We start from the raw sequence: 18,362 nt of genomic DNA, 5'->3' as shown, positions 1-18,362 counted from the left end.
TTCAAATCATTAACCTAGAATCTGTGCTCTGCGTTGGGGTAAGTGCCTGGTCTGCTGCCCAGGAGAGAAAATGCTGTGTAGACTTCTTGCAGAACTCCATCCCCATGCTTTTATTTGTCACTTGCTTTTATTTAGTCACTCAGCACTAAGACAACAGCGTAGTAGCATGAATGCAGGGCCTGTCCTCTGAGGAATTCACCATCCACTAGTTTCCATTCGGTAAATTAAAAAAAAAAAAAGTCTGACTAATGCCATTCTGATGCAGTCTTCAAGGATTCCCTCTCCTTCCTTCTTCCATCCCTTTACTTGGTTTCGTAATCCTTAAAATAATTGTGCTGGAAAAAAGTCACCCTTCTTGCAGGAAAGGGGAAATGGAAGAGAGAAGGGGCCAAGGACCGTTGTGGTATTGGACAACCATATTGCTAAGAATAATGGTTTGGATATCAGCCAGGGGTCAACTCCACCTTCCCTATCTTTTCAAACAGCTTTCGGATGAGCTGATGAGCATAAACTACATGCCTCCCTTAACGTACTCTGTTTCTTTGGGAAATGAATTTAGTCTTTCAGTGGTCCAAGCATCAATGATGGATGCTAAAGTGTTACTTCCCGTGATTTTGTGACAAGAACGCTTGAAGTATTAGGAGAGTTTTGGAAAAATAAAGTGACCTTACAGAAATGACACTTCTGGCTATGGATAAAGCTGTACTATTATTTAAAATGGAGCTTTCTGGTTTGTCATAAATTTATGTTCTCAATTTACTCAGGCACTGAACTTTTCCATTTGTTCTGGGGAGACCTAAATCAGATGTGGGCAGTCCTGATGGGTCAGAGTTTGTTTGCTTTTCATTTTTCCTTTTGTGCTGGTACAGGAGATTGTACTCAGGGTTTCACACTGACTCTTGGCTATTTTTCTGAAAGCTGTGCTTGAACCACAGTTCCACTTTTGGCTTTTTGGTGCTTAATTGAAGATAAGTGTCTTACAGACTTTTCTGTTTGGGCTAGCTTCAAATCATGATCCTTAGATCTCAGCCTCCTGAGTAGCTAGGATCACAGGTGTGAGCCCAGCTTTGGGAGGATTTTTATTCCCAGCTAGCACTGTCTTCTCAGTGCTACAGACCCATCCAAGTTTTGAATTTGAATCCTGGGCAGCTGTCCCCATATTTAGTGGGACCTTCAGGCACTACAGAAGAACTGGAACAGTAAGGACAATTGATGATGAAGACAAAAAGCAACAACAACAATAATAACCCCCCCCCAAAACAAACAACCTCTACCACCACCACCACCCACAACAAAATTACGCATCTTCGCATTTCTTGATTCATTTCCATAAATAGTATTTTAAGTTTTCTGTGGAGTTATGCCTTTGGGTTCCTCTCCTATTTTCCTTTGGTCGCACAGTATGTGAATATCTAAAGCCCTGTACAACTTATCATGTCCAGCTGTATTTAGATCTAGCTTCCATGTATGAGAGAAAACATCCCATTTATCTCTCTGAGCTCAGCCAACAGATTATTTTTTTTTTGAGCAGACAACACATATATAACATTATATGTAATCCAGAAAAGTATTAGGCATAACTTCTACCCTTTTAAGGACCCCAAATTGAATACTAAGGAGAAAAAAAAAATCCCACTATAAACTGAGTTGGAAAATTCTGTCTGAGATTCCCGTTTGCATGAGACACCATAATGCCTAATCAGAAGTGTGAGCATTTAGACCACTTTGCCAAGAAGGATCTACATCTACTTATTGCATTAATATAATTATTACTATCAAAGCTTTGACCTTCACACATGTTCTGGTTTCCATGATTCATTATGAAGTTATTGATGGAGAGTGACAGGGACTTCACATGCTCTTCTATAGGACTGGAGTCATGAGAGCATTGCCATAGCAACGAAAAACCATGCTGATGGGTGCGTCGTTAACAGAAGAAAGGCACTGTCACACCCTGGATATATTTGAGTTGGGATGAGGCAATTCCTTCCATTACCTATGAGATTTGTACAGGCTGTATTGTCATTGTTGGTTAATCTGATGGAAAGGGTTATTTTCTTCAGGTTGAAATTGTGATCTCTGGGATAGATTTAGCCTATTGCTGAGACATGTCGGAGCTGTCATCTGCAGGAGGGGATCAAGGAGCAGGCTTAAGGAATGGGCAAAAAGTGAGCTAGAGAGGCTTGGGTTGTCCGTGAAAGAAACAGGGTGGGGAGTCTCACAAGGTCGACTCAGTAACACTACCCGTAGCTCTGCCATTTGCTGCATGCTGGACACTGAGCCTATAGTCAATAAGATAGAAGGAATCTGAGAGATTGGGAGAACATGAGTATAGGAGGAGCAGCAAGCAAGGCAGCATTTGTGGAAGCATGCAGAGGCCAGGCAATGGAGAGCCTAGATCTGCAAGCTTTGCGTTTCCAACTTGAGAATTGCCATGGTACCTGACATGCAACTTCCACCTGCCAGCTCTGACTGCTGGTTTGTTTGTTTATTGATGGTCCTGGGACTTGAACTCAGGGCTCCTCAGCTTTTTTTGTTCAAAAGTGGTGCTGTACAACTTGAGGCACAGCTCCACTTCCAGCTTTTGGGTGGTGAATTGGAAATAAGACACAATTCTCCTACCTTAGCCTCTTCTGTAGCTAAGATGACAGGCCTGAGGCCCCTGTGCCCAGCTCTCTGACTGTTGCTGATGGCCTTGGAAGATACCACATTTGCTACCAGATGATCTGATTTCCAGGGTCCTTCTGATCTCTGAGGGTGGGCTGTTCACCCTGGAGATGAACAAGAGCACTGTAGCATGGGTTCTGCAGATCCTGGACAATCACTGCTTGCTGGAGCAACTCATCCTGAGCAACTGTGTCCAGTTAGGTGCCATCTCCAGGTGCTACAGAAGAACTGTCCCAGCAAGGACAATCGGCGTATGAAGATCAAGCTTGTGGTGTTTAAAGTGACTGCTGATGAAGCTAGGTTGGCACTGAAAATCCCACTGGTTCTTTTGATGGCTTCTTCCACTGCTAGACTTGTCTGGTCCAGAAGGCCACGTAACCCAGTGTGGCCCGTCACCTCTAAGCCACTGGATCTTGAACTCCTGCCAGTCTGGACTTCACAGAGTGTGGTATATAAAGCAGATCATCTTATTTACCCAGCAAGTTCTTGGCAGCAGTCTGGAATGAGTAAATAGAATCACCCGAAAAGGCAAAATGTAAAACTAGCAGGAAGAACCGTCTCCAATCATGTGACAAGGGCATGCCAACCAAGATTCTTTTCAAAGAAGAGAATTATGAAGAAATAGATGACTAAGGGCTTTCCAAATCAAGAGCAGATGTTTCTATTCCAGCATAAAGAACCCCAGTGCTAAACATGATATCTGCAAGAAACATCTCTCTTAGGCCCAAGGGAGATTTTTCTTAATGTTGTGCAAACCTTCTCCCCTTCCCTAACTCACTTAGACATATCTCCGAAATTACTACTTTTCCTTCTTTCTGGCCAGAGATTGAACAGTGTGCACTTGGTGAATAATGAGCGATGAAATAAGGCAGCGGAGTAATGCTGAGGAATGGAAGCCATCTTGAGCAAAACTGGACTCCAGCCTCCTACCTATACCTTCCAGGTAGCTGAGATTACTGATGGTAACCAGTACTCCCAGATCTTTTGTTGACATGGGCCTTACTTAAAAAAAAAGATATATATATATATGTATATATATAATTGTATATATACATATATTATTTATTATTAAGGTAGTGTACAGAGGGATCACCATCTCATAAGTCAGGTAGAGTACAGTTCTTTTGGGACAATGGTGCTCCTTCCTTTGTTTCCCCTCAATCTCCTCCTCCATCTCAGCCTTGCTAACTTTTTTAATAGGCTGGCCTTGAACTACAGCCTTAATTGATCTCTCTCTCCCAAGTGGCTGAAATTACAGGTATGAACCACTATGCCCAAATAAATTCTAACACATTTTTTTGTGATGGTCCTGGGGCTTGAACTCAGGGCCTGATTGTTGTCCATGATCTTTGCTTGGTCAGCACTCTACCACTTGAGCCACAGTTCCACTTCCAGCTTCTTTTGGTGCTTAAGAGTCTCACAGACTTTCTTGCCTGCTTTTTTTTTTTTTTTTTTGCCAGTCCTGGGGCTTGAACTCAGGGCTTGAGCACTGTCCCTGGCTTCTTTTTGCTCAAGGCTAGTACTCTACCTCTTGAGCCACAGCGCTACTTCCGGCCTCTTTTGTTTGTTTGTTTGTTTGTTTATGAGGTGCTGAGGAATGGAACCCAGGGCTTCATGCATGCTAGGAAAGCACTCTACCACTAAGCCACATTCCCAGCCCCTTGCCTGGGGTTTTCTTTGAACCACAGTTCCTAGATCTGAGCCTCCTGGGTAGCTAGGATTATAGGCATGAGCTACTGGCACCTGACTTTAAATTCCTATACTTTTTGTTATTTTTCCAGGAGAAAAAATAACTCCCATTTCCTAGCCTCCTTTGTGATAGTTCATGCTTCACGGACACACCAGTGCTACTCTCTAATGCTGTCCTGTGCTGACTTGAGGAATTTGGTCCAAAGCGTGACTCATTTATATTTTCTAAGTGGAGAAAGTCAGGTTCTACAAAACATGAAGCCTGACCACAGTGGGCCGAACCATTCTGTTCTGGAAACGGCCGTCCACATCCATGGCGGAGCAAGCCCCCTCCCCTGCAGCTGTGGGGTACCCTCTGCAGACCAGCCGCCTTTGCAGCCGGCCCTGGGGGCGGCCTGGGAACACACAGGGCCATCCATCACCACAACCACCTCTCCCACGTCTAGTTATCAGCAGCTTCGCATTGCAAAAGGGCCATGTATTTCGAAACAACCCAAACTTGTAGAGAAGTTACGAGAAGGGCACAAAGAATTCTTGTCTGCCTTTCATCCACATCGATGTCAAGGTCGGCCTGCGGCGATGCGCTCGCTCCCAAAGCTCCAGTTCCTCACCCAGATCCAGTCTTTCTGCTGGGAACGTAGGCATCCCACGCTTGACCTTGCGCCTGACCTTTACGAGGGCTGCATTCGAGCTCACGACTCTAGCTTGGAGATGCCCTGTGTTTCTTTCTTAGTGGACGCTCGCCGTGCATTTTTAGCACAAGTGTCGCAGAGGTGGTGCTGCCGTCTTTTGGCTCCTCCTGAGCCTTATATCAATGGGTCGGGGCCATTACCTGTGCTGGTCACTTTGATCACTTGGTTGAGATAGTATTTGCCTCCATTACCACTGCATGTTTTAATGGAATGATGTAAAAATTCCACTACTTATTTCCCCTATATCTACTTATTTTAACATCCATTGATGGTTTTTGCTGGAATTATTACTGTGATGTTTGCCAAATGGTCATCTAATTATATCATTCCTGCTATATTCATTAGTTGGAATTTTGGTATCAGGAGATATTTTCTCATCTCCCTTTATGAAACTCATTTTTAGGGTGAATATAAGCAAAGTTACATTATACATATGCATATATATGTGAAATAACGTAATGAAACCAAGTAGAAACTGTTTAAAAAGGAGGAGTAAGAGGCAAGGAACTTAAGAATAATACAGACAGAATGAATTTGATTAAAAAACATTGTATGCATATATATATGTATATATATAAACACCAAAATAAAACCCCTTTGTGTAACTTATTTATGCTTTTTTAAAGTTTGAGTAAGGATTTATTTTATTCCAAGAGGGCTAAAGGAGGGAGAACTAGAAAGCAATACAAACATTTCCTGTTCCTCTTGCAGAAACTAAGAATTAAAGATACTGTTAATAACTTTTTAAAGGATCCAAACCATGAAAAAGTTAGTTTATAAAATTCATTAAAATCTACTTATGCAGTGGGTTACAGTCTTTTATTATCATAATTATTTTGATGTTCATTTTTATGGTTTTTTAACTATCATTAAAATGATAAAAATGAAGACTTTAGATTTTAACAGTCAGAGTACTGTGCAGATGGCTTTTATGCACTTTGACTTGTGGCTGTCATTTTTTTTTTTGCCAGTCCTGGGCTTGGACTCAGGGCCTGAGCACTGTCCCTGGCTTCTTTTTGCTCAAGGCTAGCACTCTACCACTTGAGCCACTTTTCCCTTTTTCTATCTATGTGGTGCTGAGGAATTGAACCCAGGGCTTCATGTATACGAGGCAAGCACTCTACCACTAGGCCATATTCCCAGCCTTGTGGCGGTCATTCTTTGAGCTACTTCTTCACAAGTTGTTCCAGGTTATTTTATACGTCTCCTGCCCCAATGCTGCACTAGCCAGTTCTCCAGAAGGATTTCTTTCCTTTTCATGAAGAAGGATATGGAGAAGCCAAGATCTGGGCCCTACTTTGGCCTTTGCTACTACAGCATGACTGCTTCCAGGCCCACCTAGTGGGCAGAATTAAGAACTATAACATTTTATACAAGAACTGTGCACATGTGCCTTAAATCTCTCTGAGTTTTTTTTTCTTTTTCTCCCAGAACCTTGACTTTAACTCAGGATCTGACATTCTCACTTAGCGGTCTTGCTCATAGCTGGTGCTCTGCCATTTGAGCCATGCCTCTATGCTGGCATTTTGCTGGATATTTAGGAGATGGAATCTCAGGGACTTTTCTGAGTGGATTGGCTTCAAAACACAATCCACCAGATCTTAGCCTTTTGAGTAGCTGGGATTACTAGCATGGGCCACCTGTGTTTGGCTTAGTTCTCTGCTGCTGTTTCTGTTTCCCTGGGTCCCATGACCCTTGGCATGTTTATTGGCTCAATGTTCTCTATGTGGCCACTCTCCCAAGGACTTGAGGCTGTCTCTCCCTGCTCTGACATTACCCTTGGAAAGGCCACCTTCCTTCCTGTCACTGCTGTCCCACCATCTTGCCACACTTGCACCCTTAGCTGGGCTACCCCCTTATGGCGCTTGGCTTGTGACTGCAGGGCCGGATGAGGACAGTGAAGGAGGAAAGCCAAAAGCTAAATTAGGATTGCTTGCCAGGGTTACTCCTTGGCTTACTAATGTGCTTTCGGATTTGAACTTAAGACAGACGACCGATAGGAAGCTGAAGTAGCTGAGGGTCCACGTTGGGGCTTTCAGGGTGGCCAGGGGGGCACAGGAGGTGGCATTTGTGCATCCCGCAGTGAGCTTCCACCGGGCGCTAGCCGAGGACCAGGCTGGCCAGCATTGGCTGTGATGATTGATGCTACGTCAGCAGAATGCGTGTCCACCGGTCTAGACACGAATAATGCCGCATGCACGCAGAGTAAGAAACAGGTAACTGGGTTTTCATGTGCGCCAAGAAGTAGGACTCGCCTTGTCATGCAGGATGGGTTTGCTCGTCTATGGCTTGTCCCCTGCCATCGCCATGGAGTAAGGGCTTCCTATACACAGGTACGCCCCCATGGGTCTAGTTGGGAGTGCACTCGTGCTACCCTTGCATGTTTGTGAGGGGTCTAGTTGGGAGTGCACTCGTGCTATCCTTGCATGTTTGTGAGGGGTTTAGTTGGGAGTGCACTCGTGCTATCCTTGCATGTTTGTGAGGGGTCTAGTTGGGAGTGCACTCGTGCTATCCTTGCATGTTTGTGAGGGGTCTAGTTGGGAGTGCACTGGCGCTATCCTTGCATGTTTGTGAGGGGTCTAGTTGCGAGTGCAATCATGCTATCCTTGCATGTTTGTGAGGGGTCTAGTTGGGAGTGCACTCGTGCTATCCTTGCATGTTTGTGAGGGGTCTAGTTGGGAGTGCACTGGCCCTATCCTTGCATGTTAGTGAGGGGTCTAGTTGGGAGTGCACTCGTGCTATCCTTGCATGTTAGTGAGGGGCTGTGTCCCCAGCCTGCGCAGAGCAGAGCGCACTCACCATCATGGATTGAAAGGGAAGCGGCCATGGTGGCGGCTTCCATGTCACGAAGCTGCCCATCTCGGTGTGAGCTCCAGGGGGCCCCCAGCCACCCCGCAGCCTGGCGAGTGGCACGCCATCATTGGCGTGGGTGGGATGGGGCCTCTAGGCAGCCCATGTAGAGGTTAGCATCAGCACAACAGTGGCCGGGTGCTATCATTTTCCTGGCAGCCAAGCTATAAACCCACATTTCCCGTCATTGAGTCCTTCCTGATCAGTTTCCCACGTCCATGAGAGCACGGGCCGGGTGCCACACTTACGTAATCGCCGACAGGTAGTTATCCTCAGCACAGTGGATTATTCACTTTGATTTTGTTTTTTCCAGATAGACCAAGAACCACGCACTGGGTGAAGGCATGGACAGTTTCCCCATAGTGTTTCAGGCACATCCACATAGTTGCATCTCATTTATCTACTTACGTAGTACTGGAGTCTGGACTCACGACTTCACATTTGGTAGGCAGATACTATACCTCTTCAGAAACACTTTCAACCTCTTTCTGGATTTTAGTTTTCAGAGAGGGTCTTGTTTGTCTTGTCTAGGGTCAGCCACAAAGCACAATTTTCTTCCCTATACCCGCTCCATAGCTGAGATTCAAGTATGGACACCACACCAGTTTATTTGTTGAGGTAGGTTCTCACTAACCTCTTACCTAAGCTGGGTTTGATCCCTGATCACCTTAATCTTCAGAGTGCCTGGATTTATAGGCATACACCTGGCTGGCTGATCTTTTCTAACAAAGCACAGCAACATATATAATTTAATCTAAGTAATTGTTACCTAGATGCCTGGATACTTTACTTTACTTGGCATAATTGTTTGTATGCCTGATATGGAGAGAAACATTTTCTCATGATTTCTTATTTCTCATTAGCTTTTAAAAATGACTGTGCATTTATCAAAAGCTGTCTTAAATCTGCTTTGGGAATAATTCTGAAACCCATTTCTTTTTAAGTGATGATATGTGTCTGACTTTGTATTTTAGTCAAGTACAAAGGAAAGAGACACAGAACCACAGAACTGCAGAACAGATAGTAGATAATATACAAATTGTGTTTTTCAAATTGCACCACTATACTGGGTCCAGACATAAATCTAATGAATTCAAACAGAATTTAAAAATAATATGGAATAGGACAGAAAATATCCAAGTATATCATGTGTAGTAGAGTTCTGTTTAATGGAAATCTAAACTAGGGAGCTTTGACATGTTTAAAATATCGAAGCAATTAAACTAAGAAAATCAGAATTTTGCCCAGTCGACAAGAGCATTTATAATACTAAACAAGATTCTTGATGATTGCTTAGAACCCAAATATGTACAGAAATAGTATTTACTTGGTTCAATATTGAAAAACTCAATTTGTAATTTAAAAGCTTTTAAAATGGACTCAGTAGCCCCAGAGGTTTTCAATAGTAAATTCCATACAACATTTAAAGAAAACAATTCCTCATGATTTGTTATTATTGTTATTGTTGTTGTAGTTATTATTATTCTGAGGCTTGAACTCAGGGCCTAAATGTTAGGGGTTTTTGCTCAAGACTAGTGCTGTACCACTTGAGCAACAGCTCCACTACTGACTTTTTGGTAGTTAACTGGGAATTAGAGTCACAGACTTTCCTGCCTGGGTGGATTCAAACTATGATCCTCAGACATCAGCCTTCTGTGTATCTAGGATTACTACTGTAGGCCACTAACATTTGGCTTGACTTTTTTTTTTTTGGCCAGTCCTGGGCCTTGGACTCAGGGCCTGAGCACTCTCCCTGGCTTCTTCTTGCTCAAGGCTAGCACTCTGCCACTTGAGCCACAGTGCCACTTCTGGCCATTTTCTGTATATGTGGTGCTGGGGAATCGAACCTAGGGCCTCATGTATACGAGGCAAGCACTCTTGCCACTAGGCCATATCCCCAGCCCCTTGACTTTTTCTTGAAAACAGAAAAGAAGGGAATGTTTATCATTTTATTTTACAAGGTTAACACTAACCTGTACCAATACTGAACTAACACAGCTTATGATATTACACACAAGAATCCTCAACAAAACCATAGCAAACCAAAGGTAGCAATGTATGAAGAGAATTATATGCCATGACTTGGTAGGATTTATTTCAGATATGCATGACTAGATTGCTGTCAGACAATGTAAAACATGGCATGATCGTATCAATTGATACCAATAAAGCGTCTGACAAAAATCAATTCACACATGATTAAAAAACTCTCCACAAGCTAGGACTAAATACAATTTTCCTCAGAGCAGCTTCAAATATCTGCTGGTAACATAACATCATTCCCCATGGCCAAAGACTGCTGCCAACATACCAGAAAGCTTAGCTATTGTAGTAGGAAAAGTGAGGAAAAGAAATAAATGAAATATAGACTGGAAAAGAAGAAAGTAAACTGCCCTGTTTTCATAGTCTGTCTGCATAGACAACCTCAAACGGACCCCCCAAATCCTAGGATCACTGAGTTCAGCAAGCTGGCGGCATCTGAGATCAACACCTAGAAAGCAACGATACTTCTGTCCACCAACCATAAATGTCGAACGTCCAAATCAGTCGCACAGTCCGCACTGAATGGCATGAAACACCCATGGACGGTCGTTGCCTGGTGCTGAGGACGGAGGGTTGAAGTGAGACAAATCTGAGAGACTTTTATCTTCAGCTAGGCAGCAAGAAGCTGGAAGCGTGGATCAAGTGGTAGAGTATCGGCCTTGAGTGAAAAAGCTCGCGGAGAACATGAGGCCTCGAGTTCATGCCTCACTATAAACCAACACACACACACGACAAAAGCAAGCACTTGAGCAATTCAGGCTGGCGCAGGTGTACTGCGTGAACGAGTGTGCAAAGGTGGGTCAAAGGAACGTAGGAGAAGGCCTGGCACAGGTGACTCAAGCCCGTTATTCTAGCTCCTCGGGGCTGAGGCCCGCGGACCACAGCTGGAAGCCAGCCCAGGCGGGCGGTCCGTGAGACTCTTAGCTCTGTTAATCAGGAAGCAGCCGGAGGTCGAGCTACGCCTCAAGTGGCTGAGCCCTGGCCTTGAGCTAAAAAGCTAAAGAAACTGCCCAGGTCGTGAGTTCAATACACAGCACCAGGTGTTCAAAAAAAAAAGAACAAAAAATAAAATGACGAAAAAAAAACCTTACGAGAAGGCTTTGGATTCGATCTTGGTGTTTGGCTCAATTAATTGACTAATGAAAAATAATTAATGAAACAATTGTGATTAATAATTGTTAATATTTAAAAGTGATTACTATTGCCAAACTAACCAAGTGTTGCACACAGTAATACAATCTGCGGAGTCTCCTCTGGCTAATTCCACAACCAAAGGGGACGGTAATTAACTCAGCGGCACGCTCGAAGGAGAGGTTAGCCTCGGGGTTGGATCAGTGGCTTCTCCTCCTCCTCCGCAAGGGCAGCCGGGCAGGTGAGGCTTCTCCACTTTCCCATGCGGGTGCCAGGCAGGGCTGGGTGCGGCCTCTCTTGGGGGTACAGAGTTCCCTTTGGATACCCTGGGGTTCACACGAAGCGTTGCAAGTCCCCCTCCAGCGCTTACACGGAGTCCTCCCCCCACGCGAGGCCCACCCTCAGCCCTAGGTAGTGAAAAGTAGCTCCAGGACGAGTCCACAGAGCCTGGCAGGTAAAACACGCGTGTCCCCACCTCATGCCGGCCCCTAAGGCTGAGGCGGCGGGGCCTGCAGGGCCCAGCCCGGGGTTCGGAGGTCAGAGCCCACCTCTGAGCCCTGCTCTGCAGGCATCTGCACCTCGCTAGGACACACAAAGACAACTGAGAGCTCATGCTTGCCAAGAGCCCCAAGAGGGCTTCCGCATCCCTTCCTGGGCACTTGGGATTGGAATTCTGCTAGATGGGGTCTCAGGGTCTGTCCTGTGACAAGAAGCTCGCACTCTGGAGCTTTGCCAGGCCCTAGTTGTGGGGTAAAGGGGCCAAAGGGGGCGGGGGGGGGACACCAAGCCATAAATAACCCCTGTCCTCTTAACCACGGTGCGGTGCGGTGGGGAGTGAATTCACTGGAATTTTCAGAAGGCTTTTGGCCATCAGCACTACAATTAGGAAACAGAAAAGCCAACCAACATAAACATATGGAAACCACAGACTAAATCAGCACTCTGTCATACTGCATTAAAAAAAAAAATAGCACTATCCATTAAGAGCGGATTCTGGCACAAGACCACTTCTGGCTCTCGCTTCTCTCCAAAGGCGTAGAAAGGAAGATGGCAAAGATAACATAGAAGGTGGGCACACTGTTCAAGCAGTGGGATTGCTTAGGCTGCCCCAGGAAATACCGAGTGCTCGGGGGGTTAACAGTACCTATTCAGTCCTTAAAGGGTCCCAGATTGTACACGTTACACGGTCCTCCTAAAATAAAATGCACGCAACTGAAAATAACCTTCAGACTCCAGACCTCAGCAAACTAAACTGTGTAAAACGGACCGAATGTGGATGAAAAAAGTTAAAATATTTACTAAACTAAGTATTTTGTAGCAAAAGGGAGCTGGCTACTAGGACGTATAGCTTTGAGTGGAAGACAGACTCTTGGATCATTACTAATGCCTCTGGTCCCCCAAAAGGTGATGGTTCTATATCTTTCCTCTGTGGAATTCAAGGTCCAGCCCTGCCCAGATGCTACATTGTGTGTGTGTCTGTGTGTGTGTGTGTGTGTGAGAGAGAGAGAGAGTGTGTTGGGGAGTGGTGGAAAACATACATCAATAGGTGTGAAATGACACCAACTCAAAGGTGGCACTTTCCAGAAGACAACATGAGATGTCAAGAAGCATCTGTTGAGACTCCTCCCTTCTCTCCTGCCAAGGGCTGGAGGGAAGGAAAAGAAATGGGGATTGGTGAGAGCTTTTCTGTCCTGAACGACAGCAGGCTTTCTCTTCTGGGAGAAAAAAAGAAAGCATGTGGAGGTCAAGAATCCCGCCTCCTCCTGAGGACTCCCGGCCGCCACCAGGCCTTTGCGGGTTCTGTTCATCAGTGTCACCGAGATACAATCAGCTCCTACAGGGTACCTCACCAGACGCGGGTGGCTCAGGCCTGTAATGCAAGGGGCTGACATCTAAAGATCCAAGTTTGAAGCCAGCCCAGGCAGGAAAGTCAGTGACACTTCCATTAACTACAAAAAAAAAAAGCCAGAAGTAAAGCTGTGGATCTAGGGGTAGAGCACTAGCTTTGTATAGAAGCAGCTCAGGAACCATGCCCAAGCCCCGAGTTCAAGCCCCAGGACTGGCACACGCACGCACACGCGGGCACACACACACACACGTTATTTCATCCTAACTTTTATGCTTTCGTGGGTGGCGTGGTCCTTGCTCTGGAAGGAGCTACTTCGTTTCTTCTCATGTACTTTATTGCTTTTTGGAGGTGATCGACAGCAGGGCTGTCTGCACCTATGTCGGATAATATGTGCATTTCCTTTCCCGTCCTGTCTTCTGCTCCCTCCTTCTCCCCCCTCCCCCCCACCCCCCACCTGCAGCCCTGAGTTGCACAGTTCACTTCCATCAGGGTCCGGTGTAGCCACCGCGCTCCTCTGCGATACCGTTTCACTCTCCCTCTGATTCCGAGTCACTGTCTTAGTGAAACTGACTCTAGTTATAAAGCACAATAAGAAAAAAAAGAAAAAGCGAAAGCGACGCTTGTCCAGGTCCCGACGAGCTCCACGCCGTGAGGAGACGCTCTCAGGTAACCCCTTCCCCTCGCTCGTGGTGGGGAGCGCCCCGTGCCCTTCCTCCTGCCCGCGCCGGGGCCGCGCCGTCAACCACAGGGCCAACCGACGTCCCTGGAGAGGTCGCCGGCCACCGGCGCCTGCCGCCGCGGTGGAGGAGAAGCAGCTGCAGCGGCAGCTGGCGGGACTGCGCAGGGCGGACGCTGGCTGCTCTAGGTCCGTAGCCCTAGGAAAGTGCTCTCCTTTGCAGTTATTTTACCCCTGCCATCTCCGAAAGGAGAGAATCGTCTCCCGTCTAGGTAAGGGTTGTGAAGGCGAGGACACTGCTACGCCGCCGCCAGCCCCTCCCGTCGGCGTTCAGCCATCCTGAGAAGCCGGGCACGGCGGGGGCACAGGCCTGTAACCCAGCGACTAAGGAAGCGGAGGCCTAAGAACCACGAAGGTAGAGGCCCGACCAGGCCAAGTGGCTGAAAGCCTGTCTTAGAAACAAACCAAAGTGTGGGGGAGGTGAGTCAAGGGGTGGACCAGGCCCCTAATGCTGCAATTCAGAAAGAAAAATAGCATGTTTCGAGAGAGAGAATGACGGCTGAAACTCACTTTGGCGTCTACACCCTATCTGCTCGCTGTCACACACTCCGCCTTCGCGGAAGAGCCATCGCAGACTCCTGTGGCCGAGGGCGGAAGGGTGGACGTCCCTCACCCCCCGCCTCAACTCCACCAGCACTCCTTCTGGATGGAAGAAACCACTTCTAAAAATTGTACTTCGAGACAATGTCCTCGCTCCGGTACACAGAGGAAGTCCCACCAGGAGCTGACTGATTCGGTCGGTGACAGCTTGATGAAGCTGTCTTCATAATATTTGTCTGTGTTGTACTTCAACAGCAAGGGAGAAAGCGGACACCTCACCTCGGGTGACTTAAACCAGCTGCAGAACGACGCTGGACTGGAACCTTCTAGACTATGACCTTCTAAGCTGTGTCCAGCCTTTGCTGTCCAGACAGCTTAAAACATAGTGACCTCCTTCCCTTCCTCCTTATAGCTTTATTTACTCTGGCTATCTGACAGATACCTTTGAAAACCCAAGATGAATGAATGTGAAAACACACTGGTTTTAAATAGTGCTCTTTCATCTGGAGGTAAGAATAGAGCAGTTTGAAGCAATGGTATCACTGGACACTATGCTGAAATTGAGCTATACAACTTGGTGGGGGGGGGGGGGAGAAAAACTGAAAGAGGTGGAGGGAAAGGGGTGACACTGTCCAAAAAGAAACGTCCTCTCTACCTGTCTTAGGTTACTGTAACCCCTCTGTACATCACCTTCATAATAACAATTATTTTAAAAAGCTCAGGGACAGCACCCAGACCCCGAGTTCAAACCCTAGGACCAGTACCAAAATAATAAATTAACAAACAAAAATTCAAGGAATAGAACAGTTTCCATTTTATTTCTATCATTATTACACGTTCGCATTTGAGATAGGTACAAACCACTCTCATCACACATAAAAACATCTATTCTTGTGATTTTAAAGTGCATTTCCCCTTTAACTTGGTGTACAAAAATACTTAATTCTTATAAACATGTGGACATTTCTCGACCAGGCACTTTTAGGCGTAAGCTGAACACAAGTTGGGGTTGTACGTTCACACGGCAGTGGAAGGTGAGGCCTGGCCCTCCCCCCGCTGCCTGCCTCCCTCCCCCGCTTTCCAGGAACCCTCAACGCAACTCCTATGCCGTGGGGTTCTGCAGTGTGGGCCCCCCGGCTTCCCAACCCGCCCCAGGAGACGCCGCCCACCCCGACACGTCCTGACCCCCAGCTTCAGGAAACTGCGTGAGGCTGCCACGCTGTCTGGAAATCCTACAAGATCCCACGGAGAGGCACGATCCTTTCACATAGGTGATCTCTTCTCTCCAAACTCAACGACTCTGTCAGGACACAAGATCAGATCCACATCCCTTCAGAGCGCAGGGGCACCAGGCCGAGGGAATTTTAGCACCAGGAACAAGCACAAGGCAGCCACGGTGTTCACTCACTGACATGATAGGGACATAACGATGTCACTGTGACGATAGGGCCATTTTTAGAAGGAAGAGCACACAGTGGAAGTCTGACGCTGAAATGTTAAGTCATGCTCGGTGGTAAAACACATTGTGATATACGAAGATTAAAACCCCACCAAGCAGTTCAAAGCATGTCTGACGTGGCATTTTGGCTGGGTGACCGGCCCCCACCTGTCTGTTGTCCTAGCTGTGTAGGAGGCTAAGATCACAAATGGAGGCCAGCCCGGGCAGAAAAGTCCATGAGGTTCACATCTCCAATTAGCCAACAAAAACCTGGGACTGGAGGTATGGCTCAAGCGGTAGAATGCCGGCCTTGGACTGAGGCCCCGAGTTCAAACTCTGGTACTGACATATACGAAGAAATTCACGTTTCATCAGCGTTAAGATGAAATCTTAGAGCTAGAATAAATTTTTCCACTGAGGCAGTGCCATTCCCCGCCCTCCCCCAGCTCTCCCATAACAAGAATACTTAAAAACCATTCATACGCTCACCTCTCAAGAAATATGACATCTTAAATATAGTTCAGCTTATTTATTGCACCCAGTTTACAAAAGCACCGCAGGGCATGTTGGGAATAAGTATGGAAGGAAGACGGAGTTGCTCCCTTACGTGTAGGCCATGGGTCTAACAATACAGTTCTAGCTAATGGCATGGTGACGGATGCTTGGCCCAGATTCTGGCCAGCCTGCGAGGGACCCTAAGATGGGAGGGGTCCATTCATCACCATAACCAAGAGGTGTGAGACAACAGTTGACAGGCCAGGCTGTCGTGAAGCCCCCCCACCTCAGGAACCCATCCTCTTAAGTGCACAAGCCTTTCCCTGATGGTGAATCAGGGACTCAGGGGACAGTGCAGCGTGTCCCAGGCCACCCGAGAGAGTCATGGGACATAGGGATTGCCTTCTTTTGTCAGGAAGAAGCATTTCACACAGGCAAAGGCTTGCCTTTGGAGCTGAGCAGCAGGGTTCAACCCCAGGTATGCTAACGGGAGGGCTCATAGTCACTGCCTGCAGCAAGAAAGTTGGGGTGAACTAGAAGCGAGGATCTGTGTGGTTTTAGGAGCAATAGTGTCACTGAATTACCATACTTCAAAGGCTGAGAAGGGAATGTCCAAAGATAAGTATGACATAAAACCAAACAGACTGTCTTCTGGAGTCCCTGGAGGCCCTTTTCCTCTGAACACAGAACGATGCTTAGGTTGGTATCGGCAGGTAACAGCGTACCTGTTGCTTCCTTGCACGGCAAGGGGACTCGGTGGCCCACGGAGGACCAGTTTCACTTTGATATAGATTTATGCTACTCATAGCTCTGATCACCAAATCTGTAGCCTTTAAAGTACTGTCTGCATACCTCGTGTATGACGTGCTCAGGGCAAACACAGCCCTGCTCAACTCCGCGTAAGACGCAAGTGTGATTTCCCCACAAATGACAGAATCACATAATCCGAGTGGGCTACCAGCCTGGGAGAGGCACCAAAAGCCTTAAAGCACTGGATTGCACACCAGTAACGGCCAGTTTTAGGAACGAGAATTACATGGAATACCACTTAGCATTTAAAAAGTCCAAACACTTCAAAGTTCAAAACTAGAAAAAAAGAAAAACTAACCACAAAACTCTCCAGGCCAAGGTACTCGATACTCGCCCAATATTAATATGCAGAGCCACAAAACCCTGGCACTCTTTAATTTATCTAATTTATCTGGAAAAATTCAGAAGCTGTGCCTTTGACTCCAGGAAACTATCACCCCTTCCCCACATGCTTTAGCAAACAGTATGCTGCTAAGATCCAGAAAGAAGAGAATTAAAAAACAGTCACTTAGCCAAACTCCCAAAACAAAACAAAATTTAAAAAAAAACTACAAATATACATGACAAATGTTTTTCAAACACCCTTAAGTATAAACCAGTCTTGCCTAGAGAAAGAAATCACAGGTTCTGGGGCCCCATCCAGCAATGAATTACTCAGGAGTTGTACCAGCATTCACCAAAACATTTTAGGTCCGACATGGTAAAGAACCATTTATCTCTGACATCTCTGACATTGGCAAATATTTAAAAGAATACAGGGAAACTTGATGAGGTTTTTGTTCGCTGTCACCTTGCATACACACCATAAATAAAAACACCCAACGCAACCTCTTCCAGCTGTTTGTAAAGTGTCCCCGATATTGTCTACGACAGGCAGAATGAAACTAAGCAAGGTCGGAAGGCTGGACGGCAACCCAACGTCCTTAACCTCACACAGCTCTTCAAGAAAGAAGAGCTGCAGTTCCTTTTCTCTCTCTTTTTTTTTTTAATAAAAGAAGAATGAGGCTTGCAAATGTGCCAAGCAAGTGAAAACAAATCTTGTCATTGAGCCCTCTGGTGACTCAGTGCTTCGAGAGCTCCTCGCAAAGCCAAAGGGAAAGCCCAGTCCGCGCCGTCCTTCCTGCTCGGAGCTCGCAAATCCTCGACAGGAGTCTCGCTGCAGCCGGCGGCTTTCCAGCAACGGGGCTGCGCTTCCCACTGGGTAAGTGTTCAGGGTCAGAGGTGAACGCCAACGCCTCTCTCAGTCACAGGCTATGCATTTGCCTTTCGGTGTCTGTTCCTGAACATCGGATGAACTGTGGAAGAAACTGAAATACAAAGAACAGCAACAACAAAAACAACAAAAGGCACTTGGACGGAGAAAAGCGGATCTCGTGTCGCTTAGGAAGCTGTGGTAGAGACGAGTGCTATCAGGCCGTTGGG

At 46.4% G+C, this 18,362-nt stretch overlaps 2 long non-coding RNA genes across 2 annotated transcripts; one reads left to right on the top strand and one right to left on the bottom strand.

The window, feature by feature from the left end:
- Positions 1–1,476: 1,476 nt before the first annotated feature.
- On the bottom strand, positions 1,477–15,819 carry LOC125339571. The gene is made up of 3 exons (XR_007208561.1): positions 15,454–15,819; positions 10,771–10,776; positions 1,477–1,490 (listed from the first exon to the last, which is right to left on the bottom strand). It is a non-coding gene; the product is annotated as an uncharacterized LOC125339571 (long non-coding RNA).
- On the top strand, positions 6,704–18,264 carry LOC125339570. Its single transcript, XR_007208560.1, has 3 exons — positions 6,704–6,715; positions 8,919–8,921; positions 18,147–18,264. It is a non-coding gene; the product is annotated as an uncharacterized LOC125339570 (long non-coding RNA).
- The last annotated feature ends 98 nt before the right edge of the window (positions 18,265–18,362 follow it).

The sequence above is a fragment of the Perognathus longimembris genome, chromosome 21 (assembly GCF_023159225.1).
Source record: "Perognathus longimembris pacificus isolate PPM17 chromosome 21, ASM2315922v1, whole genome shotgun sequence".
NCBI lineage: Eukaryota > Metazoa > Chordata > Mammalia > Rodentia > Heteromyidae > Perognathus > Perognathus longimembris.
The sequence above is the reverse complement of the archived record's forward strand: the minus strand, read 5'-3'. Positions and strand labels throughout refer to the sequence as shown.